Source organism: Salmo salar, chromosome 10 (genome assembly GCF_965601325.2).
Source record: "Salmo salar chromosome 10, fSalSal1, whole genome shotgun sequence".
Lineage (NCBI taxonomy): Eukaryota > Metazoa > Chordata > Actinopteri > Salmoniformes > Salmonidae > Salmo > Salmo salar.
The window spans coordinates 32,518,137-32,533,921 of NC_138300.1; positions in this window are offsets into that span (position 1 = coordinate 32,518,137).

Genomic DNA, 15,785 nt, shown 5'->3' on the forward strand with positions numbered 1-15,785 from the left:
GTCTCAATGGCCAGTGTGTCAGTCAGTAAAGGCATGTTAGAGAAGACAAGAGGTGAGAGGGCCAACAGGGGGTTAGGACCTCAGTGTGGAGACAATATAAGCCACTCAGCCCACCCCTTCTAGAGAGGCATTCTGCTGCTATCTGGGCTCAGTGGAGGACAGGCTGTTACTGTAGGCCATTGTGTGTCAGGGGAATGACTCATTTTACTCAACTTAAAAGGATCCCAGGGAATCAGCAGACTAGGGTCAAACCCCTTGGGTCTGCTCCAGCACGTGTGTGTTATACACGCCTCTAGGAAGAGGGAACGCAACACCCTGCTACATCTCAACATGGTGTGAAAGCTATGGGACTGTAGGTGCAAGTAAGGATGACAAAAAGGCAGAGAATTACCGTTTACAAGGAATTTATTCCGTTGCACGGTAATTTTTGGGAAAAGGGGCTGGATGGAACCAAAGCAAAGAAAGTAAATATCAAAGTCTCCTACCTTACCTGCCTACCTACCACCACCTGGTGCACTAACCAAAATACAGGTGACAGTCCACCCAGGTCTTACCTAGTGTGCATAGACAGTAAACTACTACTGGCTATATATGCCCGAGGGCCTCGTGCCTAAGCACTCCCTAGGTGCCTTCCCCTTCACCACCAGGAACAAATGAAACAGAATATTAAACAATTTCACAAAAAAAAATGAGAAACACAGGATATCAAATAAGCTCTATCTGACCTAGTAACAAACTAACAGACGATACCAAGGCTGCTCCCAGCAACAACTAACTTAGTACATACCAATTCTGTTAGCAACAACCAACATGATATCAGCCTCCTCTCTCAGCATTCAACTGTTTGCTGAGTGACAGAACACTGGCTTATATTGCTTCAGAAGGAGTCCGTAATTGAAGACAGCTGCGTCCTGTCGAGGGGGCGGGGTCAGCTCTCCAATCATCAATGGGGGCCGACCAATCAGCTGCTTGGGGAGAATTTCAGGAAGCCATTTCCTGAAACACACACTCACAAATACACAAACTACAACACAGAAACTGGGGAACGTAACTGTGTGTGTGTGTGTGTGTGTGTGTGTATATGAGAGAGTGTGAATACGTGTGTGTGTGTGTGTGTGTGTGTGTGTGTGTGTGTGTGTGTGTGTGTGTGTGTGTGTGTGTGTGTGTGTGTGTGTGTGTGTGTGTGTGTGTATGTGTGTGTGTTGTGGAGATGGTAGGCACTATGTGTAGTAGATTAAGCAGCCTGGCCTCAGAGCCATATGAAATATACATGTATTGTTGAGCACTTCTGTATGATGAAAGTGTGTGTGACGACTGCTATCAGAACAGGTGTGTCGACCAAAATGTAATAGAATTCCAACATTTTGTAGCTGGTCAGCATTCAAAAAAGAGATTCAAGGCTTCTTTTTAGTATTTACAGTTGAAGTCGGAAGTTTACATACACTTAGGTTGGAGTCATTAAAACTTGTTTTTCAACCACTCCACAAATTTCTTGTTAACAAACTATAGATTTGGCAAGTCGGTTAGGACATCTACTGTGTGCATGACACAAGTCATTTTTCCAACATAGTTTACAGACAGATTATTTCACTTATCATTCACTGTATCACAATTCTAGTGGGTTAGAAGTTTACATACACTAAATTGACTGTGCCTTTAAAACAGCTTGGAAATTCCAGAAAATGATGTCATGGCTTTAGACGCTTCTGATAGGCTAATTGATATCATTTGAGTCAATTGGAGGTGTACTTGTGGATGTATTTCAAGGCCTAACTTCAAACTCAGTGCCTCTTTGCTTGACATCATGGTAAAATCAAAAGAAATCAGCCAAGACCTCAGAAATAAAATTGTAGACCTCCACAAGTCTGGTTCATCCTTGGGAGCAATTTCCAAATGCCTGAAGGTATCACGTTCATCTGTACAAACAATAGTACGCAAGTATAAACACCATGGGCCCACGCAGCAGTCATACCGCTCAGGAAGGAGACGCGTTCTGTCTCCTAGAGATGAATGTACTTTGGTGCGAAAAGTGCAAATCACTCCCAGAAGAACAGCAAAGGACCTTGTGAAGATGCTGGAGGAAACAGGTACAAAAGTATCTATATCCACAGTAAAACGAGTCCTATATCAACATAACCTGAAATGCCGCTCAGCAAGGAAGAAGCCACTGCTCCAAAACCACCATAAGAAAGCCAGACTACGGTTTGCAACTGCACATGGGGACAAAGATCGTACCTTTTGGAGAAATGTCCTCTGGTTGAAACAAAAATAGAACTGTTTGGCCATAATAACCATCGTTATGTTTGGAGGAAAAAGGGGGTGGCTTGCAAGCCGAAAAACACCAACCCAACCATGACGTTCGGGGGTGGAAGCATCATGTTGTGTGGGTGCTTTGCTGCAGGAGGGACTGGTGCACTTCACAAAATAGATGGCATCATGAGGTAGGAAAATTATGTGGATATATTAAAGCAACATCTCAAGACATCAGTCAGGAAGTTAAAGCTTGGTAACAAATGGGTCTTCCAAGCATACTTCCGAAGTTGTGGCAAAATAGCTTAAGGACAACAAACCTGATTCAGTTACACCAGCTCTGTCAGGAGGAATGGGACAAAATTCCTCCAACTTATTGTGGGAAGCTTGTGGAAAGCTACCCGAACCGTTTGACCCCAGTTAACTTCATCGGGGTAGGGGGCAGTATTTTGACGTCCGGCTGAAGAAGGTGCCCAGAGTAAACTGCCTGCTACTCAGTCCCAGAAGCTAAGATATGCATATTATTAGTATATTTGGATAGAAAACACTCTGAAGTTTCTAAAACTGTTTGAATGATGTATGTGAGTATAACAGAACTTATATGGCAGGCAAAAACCTGAGAAAAAATCCAACCAGGAAGTGTGGAAATCTGAGGTTTGTAGTTTTTCAAGTGATTCCGTATCCAATATACAGTGTCTGTGGGATCATTTTGCACTTCCTAAGGCTTCCACTAGATGTCAACAGTCTTTAGAACGTTGTTTCATGCTTCTACTGTGAATGGGGAGAGAATAAGAGCCATTGGAATCAGATGACTGAGAAAATGACATGTCGCGCACTCACGTGAGAATGAGCCGTGTTCCTTTTCTTTTTTGAAGACAAAGGAATCGTCCGGTTGGAATATTATGGAAGATTTATGATAAAAACATCCTAAAGATTGATTCTATACATCGTTTGACATGTTTCTACGAACTGTAATATAACTTTTTCTACTTTTTGTCTGAACTCACTGCGCGAGCACAGTGGATTTGGATTACTCAACTGAACAAGCAAACAAAATGGAGGTATTTGGACATAAAGGATGGACTTTATTGAAACAAATGAACATTTATTGTGGAACTGGGATTCCTGGGAGTGCATTCCGATGAAGATCATCAAAGGTAAGTGAATATTTATAATGCTATTTCTGAGTTTTGTTGACTCCACAAAATGGCGGGTTTGGTTTTGTGACTGAGCGCCGTACTCAGATTATTGCAAAATGTGCTTTCGCTGTAAAGCTTTTTTGAAAACTGACACAACGGTTGCATTAAGGAGAAGTGTATCTATAATTCTTTGAATAACAGTTGAATATTTTATCAACGTTTATGATGAGTATTTCTGTAAATTGATGTGCTCATTCACTGGAAGTTTTGGGAGGCAAAACATTTCTGACCATTACACACCAATGTAAAATGGGGTTTTTGGATATAAATATGAACTTTATCGAGCAAAACATACATGTATTGTGAAACATGAAGTCCTATGAGTGACATCTGATGAAGATCATCAAAGGTTAGTGATTCATTTTAGCTGTATTTCTGGTTTTTGTGACGCCTCTCCTTGCTTGGAAAATGGCTGTGTAGTTTTTCTTGTCTAGGCGCTGTAATTACATAATCTAATGTTATGCTTTCGCCGTAAAGCCTTTTTGAAATCGGACAATGTGGTTGGATTAACGAGAAGTGTATGTTTTAAAATGGGATATAATAGTTGTATGTTTGAGAAATTTGAATTATGAGATTTTTGTTGTTTTGAATTTGGCGCCCTGCTATTTCACTGGCTGTTGAATAGTGTGTCCTGCAGGTGAGACGCTAGCGTCCCACATACCCCAGAAAGGTTAAACAATTTAAAGGCAATGCTACCAAATACTAATTGAGTGTATGTCAATTTCTGACGCACTGGGAATGTGATGAAAGAAATAAAAGCTGAAATAAATCATTCTCTCTACTATTATTCTGATACTTCACATTCTTAAAATAAAGTGGTGATCTTAACTGACCTTAGACAGGGAATTTTTACTAGGAATAAATATCAGGAATTGTGTAAAACTGAGTTTAAATGTAGTTGACTAAGGTGTATGTAAACTTCCGACTTCAACTGTATTTAATTAATGGGTAAGTAGATACACTGTATGATAGCTATTAATGGTCTAGTTATGTGAAACAGAAACCAAAGTAGGGAGGTTGTTCGGACGTAATCCGTGACAATCTAGCAATCCAAAGGTTGCATGTTCGAGTTGCGTCTGGGAAAACTGTAGCATGTTCTTAACTCTTGTTCTAAACTTAACCCAATTCACCTAACCTTCTACGTAAATTCCCCAAACCTTTGTTATAGGGCAACAAGCAACTTGGTCTCAGAGAAAGACATGTAATATAATACGTCGTCCAAGACAGATGTTAAATTATATCATCCAATTTGTATGTTATTGCATATCCGGGAAAGATGTATGATACTATACGTCTTCTAACTCATATGATACTGTACAACCTCTATTCCATTCATAATGTAACTTAAGGTAAAGTAACATATCATACTAAATGGCATATTACAGATTTACATACAGAATAATACCAATTGCCTTGAAGCCTTGTTGGATTAAGATGTGGCAATCCAACACTGAAATAGCCCATATCCTTAATTCCAGTGCAAACACTGGGTAATTCTTCATCAGATATCATTTAACAGCATCTTTGCCTGAAGCATGTCATTTCTCTAATGCTTGTAGTTAAAAACATAGATATAAAAATGACCTGAGTTAGTGAAGCAGAAAACAAGCCAAGCAGAGATTTAATTTGGCTCATATTTCAGAGTGCAGGGCTTTTACAGGCATGATTACACATCTTCATCTTTTTTAAAACATGCTGTCAATGATAGCCATAACATCCACAGTAACCCAGGGTGTCCCAGGGTCTCAGTCGAGATCAAGCCCTGATAACTCTGTTCACTTCTGTGATTGGTCCCCATTTCTCCCCTCCTGACAGTCATCCCTAGTGTCTGTAATGTAGGCACCAAGGAGAGAATTGAAAATCTCAATGTTCTCTCCACCCCGCTGCAATGAACTCCAGTCACAAACCACCACATGGACTGTCCATCTGGCTGTCATTCCGCCCCTCCATCAAGTCAAGTACATTGTACCTAACAATCTACTGCATAGCTAGCTACAAGGTAACATTCATTTTGATCAAAACTAAACACTGATCCCTGTAGTAGTCTGTGCAGAGATGCTCCTTCCTCTGTGTGTGAAGACTGGTCCCTGTTGAACACATAACTCAGATGTGAGCTTGGACCTGATTTTTCTCTTCATATAAATCATGGTGGTTTTATGGGCCTCTGGCTGAGTACAGCTCCCCCATTTGCCAAGATGGACCAATCCCATCTCTCCCTGGGGTTCAACCTGGATCTTGTCTTTCCCCAGGTGTACACATTCTAATTTGGTTGTAAAAACTCATTACTGAGACGTGGTTAAGAGTTTCTCCCTCAGGTTTATTACTGCTTATCAACAAGTCTGACTGGGTCTGACCAAGCAGCTAGAGAATCACCAAGTGTAGCCAGCAGGGGTTGGAGCTGAATTTTTTTTCCAAACGTTTCATTCTGAACAGAACAATAATTTTCTTTGTTTCGTTCCACTCTTCCAACCAGCAAAATAAAGTTCTGAACTGGTTCAAACCCCCAAAAAGTACAGTTTGTCGTTCTTTTCTATTCCTTTTTTAACCTTTGAAATCAACAGCTTTTATCATTTAGCTCATTAAATGACTTCCTCAATCAGTGTGGATAGAGCAGCTTGATATCGGAGCAGGAAAGTTAGTTGGGCCACACTTTATTTGGATAGTCCGGATTTTCCATCTGTAGATGCTCTACAGATGATCATACTATCAACAAACTATCTGTTGATAAGCAACTGCTTGCTAAGTTTAGGTTAGGGTAAGAGTTAAGGTTAGTGTTAGGGTAAGGGCTAAGTTTAGGGTTAGGATAAGGGTTAAGGGTTAGAGCTAGTACATAGTGGAAATGTTACTAATAGTCCATCACTAGATGCTCTACAGACTATTCAAATAAAGTGTTATGGCTAGTTGTTTGCATAATTTTGTAAATAAAATGTTTACCTTTCTTTAACTAGGCAAGTCAGCCTCCTGTGAAGACGGGGGCTGGGATAAAAAAAAAAGAAGATAAATATAGGACAAAACAAACATCACAACAAGAGAGACAACACTACATAAATAGAGACCTAAGACAACAACATAGCAAGGCTGCAAACACTTGACCACACAGCATGGTACCAACACAACATGACAACAACATGGTAGCAGAACAAAACATGGTACAAACATGATTGGGCACAGACAACAGCACAAAGGGCAAGAAGGTAGAGACAACAATACATCACGCAAAGCAGTCACAACTGTCTGTAAGAGTGTCCATGATTGAGTCTTTGAATGAAGATGGAGATAAAACTGTCCAGTTTGAGTTTGTTGCAGCTCGTTCCAGTCGCTAGCTGCAGCAAACTGAAAAGAGGAGCGACCCAGGGATGTGTGTGCTTTGAGGACCTTTAACAGAATGTGACTGGCAGAACTGGTGCTGTATGTGGAGGATGAGGGCTGCAGTAAATATCTCAAATAGGGGGAGTGAGGCCTAAGAGGGTTTTATAAATAAGCACCAACCAGTGGGTCTTACAACGGGTATACAGAGATGACCAGTTTACAGAGGAGTATAGAGTGCAGTGACGTGTCTTATAAGGAGCATTGGTGGCAAATCTGATGGCCGAATGGTAAAAAACATCTAGCCGCTCGAGGGCATCCTTATCTGCTGATCATTAAATTATGTCTCCGTAATCTTGCATGGGTAGGATGGTCATCTGAATCAGGGTTAGTTTGGCAGCTGGGGTGAAAGCAGAGCGATTACGATAGAGGAAACCAAGTCTAGATTTAACTTTAGCCTGCAGCTTTGACATGGGCTGAGAGAAGGACAGTGCACCATCTAGCCATACTCCAAAGTACTTGTATGATGTGACTACCTCAAGCTCTAAACCCTCAGAGGTAGAAATAACAGCTGTGGAGAGGGGCATTCTTCTTACAAACCATATGACCTTTGTTTTGGAGGTGTTCAGAACAAGGTTAACCTGTTAGGGCTAGGGGGCAGCATTGACACGGCTGGATAAAAAACATACCCGATTTAATCTGGTTACCACTCCTACTCAGTAACTAGAATATGCATATACTTATTACATATGGATAGAAAACACCCTAAATTTTCTAAAACTGTTTGAATGGTATCTGTGAGTATAACAGAACTCAAATGGCAGGTCAAAACCTGAGAGATTCCTTTACAGGAAGTGGCCTGTCTGACCATTTCTGGAACTTCTTTGCCATCTCTATCATTTACTAAGGATCTCTGCTCTAACGTGACACTTCCCACGTCGTCCATAGGCTCTCATAGCCCGGGAAAAAAGAGAATGTCGTCATTCCAGCCCCAGGCTGAAACACATTATCGCCTTTCTCAAGTGGCCCATCAAGAGACACTAGCTTATGCGCGTGACCCCGACCGCCCCCGCCTTTGGGATTTTTTCCTCTGTTTGCCGAAAAGGAGATTCCCTGTCGGAATTTTACCGCTTTTCTACGAGAAAAATGACGTAAAAATTGATTTTAAACAGCGGTTGACATGCTTCGACGTACGGCAATTGAATACTTTGAATTTTATTGTCAGGAATTGCGCCAAGCGCGCGACACTTCTTTACTATTTCGGATAGTGTCTGGAACGCACGAACAAAACGGCGCTATTCGGATATAACGATGGATTATTTTGGACCAAACCAACATTTGTTATTGAAGTAGACGTCCTGGGTGTGCATTCTGACGAAGACAACAAAAGGTAATGACATTTTTATAATAGTAAATATGATTATGGTGAGTGCTAAACTTGCCGGGTGTCTAAATAGCGAGCCCGTGATGCCTGGGCTATATACTTAGAATATTGCAAAATGTGCTTTCACCAAAAAGCTATTTTAAAATCGGACATATCGAGTGCATAGAGGAGGTCTGTATCTATAATTCTTAAAATAATTGTTATGCTTTTTGTGAACGTTTATCGTGAGTAATTTAGTAAAATGTTAGCGAATTCCCCGTAAGTTTGCGGGGGGTATGCTAGTTCTGAACGTCACATGCTAATGTAAAAAGCTGTTTTTTGATATAAATATGAACTTGATTGAACAAAACATGCATGTATTGTATAACATAATGTCCTAGGGTTGTCATCTGATGAAGATCATCAAAGGTGAGTGCTGCATTTAGCTGTCTTCTGGGTTTTGGTGACATTATATGCTGGCTTGAAAAATGGGTGTCTGATTATTTCTGGCTTGGTACTCTGCTGACATAATCTAATGTTTTGCTTTCGTTGTAAAGCCTTTTTGAAATCGGACAGTGTGGTTAGATTAACGAGAGTCTTATCTTTAAATGGCTGTAAAATAGTCATATGTTTGAGAAATTGAAGTAATAGGATTTTGAAGATTTTGAAAATCGCGCCACAGGCTGGCAGTGGATGTTACGTAGGTGGGACGAATTCGTCCCGCCGGTCCCATAGAGGTTAAGGGTAGAGAAAGCTTGTTGGACACTAAGAAAACTGGAGGGGCCAGCTGAGTATAAGACTGTATCATCTGCATATAAATGGATGAGAGAGCTTCTACTGCCTGAGCTATGTTGTTGATGTAAATTGAGAAGAGCGTGGGGCCTAGGATGAAGCCTTGGGGTACTCCCTCGGTGATAGGCAGTGGCTGAGACAGCAGATTTTCTGACTTTATACACTGCACTCTGAGATGGGTAGTTAGCAAACCAGGCCAAAGACCCCTCAGAGACATCAATACTTCTTAGCTGGCCCACAAGTTTGAAATGGTCTACCGTATCAAACACTTTGGCCAAGTCAATAAAAACAGCAGCACAACATTGCTTAGAATCAAGGGCAATGGTGACATCATTGAGGACCTTTAAGGTTGCAGTGACACATCCATAACCTGAGCGGAAACCAGATTGCATACCCGAGAGAATACTATAGACATCAAGAAAGCCAGCCAGTTGATTATTGACACGTTTTTCCAACACTTTTGATAAACTGGGCAAAATAGAAACAGGCCTATAACAGGTAGGATCAGCTTGATCTCCCCCTTTAAGTAAAGGATGAACCGTGGCTGCCTTTCAAGCAATGGGAATCTCCTCGGAAAGCAGAGACAGGTTAAAAAGGTCAGAGATAGGCTTGGCGATGATAGGAGCAGCAACCATAAAGAAGAACGGGTCTAAACCATCTTACCCAGATGTTTTTTTGGGGTCAAGTTGCAGGAGCTCCTTTAGCACCTCGGACTCAGTGACTGCCTGCAGAGAGAAACTTTGTAGGTGGGCAGGGGAAAGAGAGAGAGACTCATCGCATTGGAAAGGGTGGGAGATGAGTAAATGTTGGACGGGCAAGGAGGCATGGCTGAGTCAAATAGGAATCCTGACTTAATGAAGTGGTGATTAAAGCGCTCAGCCATGTGCTTCTTGTCAGTAACAACCACATCATCAACATTAAGGGACATGGGCAGCTGTGAGAAGGAGGTTTTACTCTCCAGGTCTTTAACGGTTTTATTTTATTTATTTTATTTATTTATTTTATTTAACCAGGTAAGCTAGTTGAGAACAAGTTCTCATTTACAACTGCGACCTGGCCAAGATAAAGCAATGCAGTGCGACACAAACAACAACATAGAGTTACACATGGAATAAACAAGCGTACAGTCAATAACACAATAGAAAATAGAAAGTCTATATACAGTGTGAGGAGGTAAGGTAATAAATAGGCCATAGTGGCGAAGTAATTACAATTTAGCAAATTAACACTGGAGTGATAGATGAGCAGATGGTGATGTGCAAGTAGATATACTGGTGTGCAAAAGAGCAGAAAAGTAAATAAAAACAATATGGGGATGAGGTAGGTAGATTGGGTGGGTTATTTACAGATGGGCTATGTACAGCTGCAGCGATCGGTTAGCTGCTCAGATAGCTGATGTTTAAAGTTAGTGAGGGAAATATAAGTCTCCAGCTTCAGCGATTTTTGCAATTCGTTCCAGTCATTGGCAGCAGAGAGCTGGAAGGAAAGGCGGCCAAAGGAGGTGTTGGCTTTTGGGATGTTCAGTGAGATATACCTGCTGGAGTGCGTGGGTGGGTGTTGTTATCGTGACCAGTGAGCTGAGATAAGGTGGAGCTTTACCTAGTATAGACTTATAGATGACCTGGAGCCAGTGGGTCTGGCGACAGAAATGTAGCGAGGGCCAGCCAACTAGAGCATACAGGTCGCAGTGGTGGGTGTTCTAAGAGGCTTTGGTGACAAAACGGATACCACTGTGATAAACTGCATCCAGTTTGCTGAGTAGAGTATTGGAAGCTATTTTCTAAATGACATCGCCAAAGTCGAGGATCGGTAGGATAGTCAGTATTACGAGGGTATGTTTGGTGGCGTGAGTGAAGGAGGCTTTGTTGCGAAATAGGAAGCCGATTCTAGATTTAATTTTGGTTTGGAGATGTTTAATACGAGTCTGGAAGGAGAGTTTACAGTCTAGCCAGACACCTAGGTATTTGTAGTTGTCCACATATTCTAAGTCAGAACCATCCAGATTAGTTATGCTAGTCGGGCGGGCGGGTGCGGGCAGAATCTAGAATCGGTTTTCCAGAACTTCTTGGGGTTAGACCCACAGAGAAAGAACTGCTCCTTAAAGTAACTAACTTTGGCCTTCCGGATAGCCTGAGTGCACTTATTTCTCATTAGCCTAAATGATAGCCAGTCAGCCTGAGTATGTCTGTGCCGAGCCTTTCGCCAAATGCAATTCTTGAGCTGGAGTAACTCCGCAAGATCACGGTCAAACCAGGGGCTGAACCGGTTTTTTATTCTCATATTATTTTATTGTTAACAATACCACTGAAAATATCAAAAAAGAAGGTCCAAGGGTCTTCGACAGAGGGAATCAAGCTGATTCTATACCATTTTACAGAGGCCAGTCATGAGGCCAGCCGAAAAGGTTATATCCAGAAAGGTTAACATCAGTATTCACAACGCTCGTCCTTAACCATGTCTCAGAAATGACCAACTAACCTGGATTGGATCTGTGAACCCACACTTTCAATTGATCCATTTTAGGTAATAAGCTTCTAGTGTTAACATGCAGAAAACCCAGGCTTTACGAGAGCAGAAATCAGTGAAGCAGATATCAGAGCACAAGTCAGAATTGGGGCTAGCAACAGAAGATGGGCCAGGGTATACATGCACATTTCCAGATATCATCAACAGTAAATCAATCAAGGCACGGCATAGGACAGGGAGAGCTCTGCAGTGCTGATTTATGACATCTGAATGTGCATCAGATGGCAACAAGATCATATTGTACAGCAATTTCATCAGGCAACATGAATACAAAGCCGGCGAGAGGTGGTTAGAATAGGATGGGAGGCCAAAAGTCAGTGTAACCAATAGAGAGTCAGAGTCCTGACTCTTTACGGTTGGGTAAAGAAAGTTTGTAGTCAACAAAGCATGCAAGAGTCATGAGGAATATAGGAAAATGTTCTAATATGTAACGAGTTGGGGCTAGCCATTGTAAGTTCAGAGTCACTCGCCTCAACAATGTGTGTGCTGGTGGCAAGCGAAAGCTCAGGAGTGTGGTGGGGGTACCTGTACCAGACAGGGGGAGACAGGCCAGGGCAGACGGTGAACAGATCACCAGGTGGAATCCAAGCAGCAGTGCAGCAGGCAACGGGAGTTGGCGTCACACCCACTTGGAAGAAGCTTTTATTTCTGGAGGCAGATTTCTTGTAGAAAATGCCAGTGGATGGTCTTTGAACAGTCGGATGGGGCTTCAAAAGGGGCTTCAAAGACTCCTGCCACTTGTTGGGCCCAAAGGCCTCGACACCTTTCACTTCACACTTCAGTGCTAATTGAAGGTTAATTTTGTCCAAATTTAGGTTATAGGTTTGGAGTTTTGATCTCGAGCGAAGGCCATGCTGTGGAGGGTAGCATCCTGCATATGTCCCTGACAAAAAATCCAAGTTTATCTAAATCTATCCTTTTGTAAAATACATGTTGAAAAATGTGAGAGCTCACATGCAGCTGTGTCTCTCTCTCTCTCTGCACTCCCTAAAAAAACGTTACATGCGTGATGGACAGACAAGTCTAGGGTGCGAAATGGTGGAGGAGGAGGCTTGGCATCTTGAATTATCAGAATTTAGCCCACATAACTATACCTATGGAGGAGCGGCTTTTATGGAGGAACTTTGAATGTCCTTTGAACTTTAAAGCCAGACCAGAACTAGCTAACATGCGTGTGTGTGCAGAGCGGCACCAGAATTAAAAACATGTCTTCTTTTGTAGTTAATAAATTCAACATGAAACGTGATAATAGTATCCTTAACTAACATTTAAAAAGTTAAATCCATTTTTCTCTAATAAACAATATCTCTCGCCATCTTCTGAATCACGCTTGTAAGTACAGTAAGTACAGCGTATGGGGCAGGTAGCCCCCACACACACACACACACACACACACACACACACACACACACACACACAAAGATTTTCAGCTGGCACGCAGACACTGGAAGAAGTTTCTGCATAGGCGCTTTGTTGCATTTGTTTGTGGGACTGTAAAAAAGTTAAAAAAAATTCACAGAACATAAAATAACGTTATTAACCAGTTCTCATTCCTTTTAAAATAACGCTATAGTTCACTTCGTTTCCGGTTCTGTTTCTGTTCCTTGAAAAATGTCCTTTTCCGGTTTCCTATGTTTTTTCCGGTTTTTGGTTGTGTTCCCTGAACCGCTTCCAACCCTTGGTAGCCAGTATATCACCAGCTTGGGCCTCCCGGTGCAGCTCACACATCTTAACCTTGGGCCTCACCGTAAAGCTAGTCTCAGCACACTGGGCCTCACGGTGCAGCTAGTCTCAGCAGACTGGGCCTCACTGTGTAAGTATTTAGTTATTGTGGCCAACTTGGCCAATTAGTGCCGAGAGTGAATACTGGGAGCCTCAATCTCAGGTTAAGTTCTTACCCTCGCTTGGCCCCTGGTTTTAGAACGAAACTGCCAAACTAATTTATGATCTTGTTAAGAGAAACATTGCCCAGGAGCTCTAAGGCAGAGTTCCTGGCCCCAATGCCGGTGCAATATTTCACGATCAGGGTATTCCAGGTGGTGTTTTAAAATGCCTTATATTACTGTCTGCTCTCACTTTCTGTCTCTGCCTTGCTCTCTTTCTCATTTGGTGGTGGGTCACAATGTGATTCATGTTGAATAGACAATATTTTCTTCCAAAAACCTACCTGGCACGTAAGGTCTAAAAATGCTTAGTGAATGGCCATAAAGATGTAGGATGTAATACTCCTTAAGTCAGGGAGTTTGCCCAAACTTCAGGAACTGAAGCGCTTAGAGGGACAGTGAAGGGACCTAACCACAGTATATGGGGCGCCTATAAGCACAGCAAGAGGCCTGAGGAGTGAAGAACCACAGACACAATGTAGGACGCTATAGGCCCTACCGCCTGTGAGAAAGACCACTCACCAGCCTTACTTATCAAGGACTAGGATTTGTTCACTTCCTTAGTATATTATTTAATCATGAATTGAAATATCACATCAAAACAGTTCTCTAGATGTCTATAAGTTATTATGTTTATACTTCTCTGCACTCTGAGTAAGATGCATGTGGAGAAGAAAGTGACGCCAATACAAGGACTATTTTTCTCCCAAATTCTGTTCGGAGGAAAAAAGTCAAAGGGAAAATCTAAAACAGTGTTTCTCAGAGATGTGTTTTACTAGCCGGTCTTTCAGTGCAGTGTGTAATTCTGGTGTTGATTTTAGCTGTCTCTAGCCGAGCTGCAGTTAGCCCCAGTCAATGGTACTGTTATGTCCTCTACATCACTCTCTCTCAGGAGAGCTGTGACTACCTCGTAAAGCCACTCATAAACTGCCTCAAACAGAGCCAGTTATGCCATGCCCGATAAATACAGTAACCCAATGCACAGAACAATAAAGCACCAGCAACGATATTTACCCAATTGCATTATATTTCGCTCTATTGTGTAGACAGGATGAGATTTGTATCTTGAGCAGACAGCTTTGAGATGCGAGTGGATATACAGTGCATTCGGAAAGTATTCAGACCCCTTAACTTTTTCCACATACATTTCTAAAAACCTGTTTTTGCTTTGTCATTATGGGGTATTGTGTGTAGATTGATGAGGGAAACCGTTTATTTAATACATTTTAGAATAAGGCTGTAACGTAACAAAATATGGAAAAAGTAAAGGGGTCTGAATACTTTCCGAATGCACTGTATAGCCTACAGTATTGCAGAGCTAGCCCCTAAAGTAATATTCTGACCAGTTCCCTGGAAAGAGGAAAGTTTTAAAGTTCATAAGATATAGAGTAGAGCTTTAAAGTAAGTCCTTCGGGCAAGGATTTCTCTGTGAGCAATGTAGTTTCACAACCCTCAGGTGAGGTTCCTGAGGGTTGTGGACAATAGACTGACTGGAGTGCATCGTAGAAACGCTCTGTGTAGTTGCTGTCGGCGCACGATTGAATCTCCTCTGCTTTCTAACTGGGCCAAGATTTTGTCATAGCTCTAAGCTTGAACTGGACAGTCCTTTGGATGTTGAGAAATTTAGTTTTCTTGGACTCTGAGCTGCTATCATTCAGGTAGGCTCTGTGCAGGCGGTGTTTCATATGAAGAAGTGCCAAAACTCTGCATCATTCTCATTGAACCAGTCTTTGTGTTTGCCTGTGGCAGCACCAACTGTTTCGAGTGCTGTAGAATGCAGCATATTTCTGAGAGCTGTCCAATCTGTCTTTGCATCTTCGGAGTCAAGGCTTAAGGACTCCAAACTGTGGCCTAGAGTTTCAAGAAAGTGCTGCTCGATGTTCTCCTCTTTCACCTGGTGTGCGCCTACGGTAGAAACTAGTGTTCCCAGCAAAGACTGGTTGGATACCCAGCTGGCCAGACACTATAATGTAAAATGGCGCTGGAAGAAATGGCAGCAGTTTTACGGGCGCCCAACCAATTGTGTTATTGTGTGGGGTTTTTTCACGTTATTCGTAACTTATTTTGTACATAATGTTTCTGCCACCGTGTCTTACGGCAAAAAAGAGCTTCTGGATACCAGGACAGTGATCACTCACCTCAGATTAGACAAAGATTTTTTCTTCAACAAGCAGGACGCACAGGACATTCTCCAAACACACGACAAGGCCAACATCCCAGTTATTTGCAAGAGGAAGAGACGCAGGTACCAAGGGTGCCTCGTAAGGATTCGCAGAAGGTGAGGGGGAAAGCTGCCGTTACCGTCAATATTACTCGCCAACGTGCAATCATTGGACAATAAATTAGACGAGGTACGATCACGAATATCCTACCAACGGGACATCAAAAACTGTAAAATCGTATGTTTTACGGAATCGTGGCTGAATGATGACATGGATATTCAGCTAGCGGGATATACGCTGCACC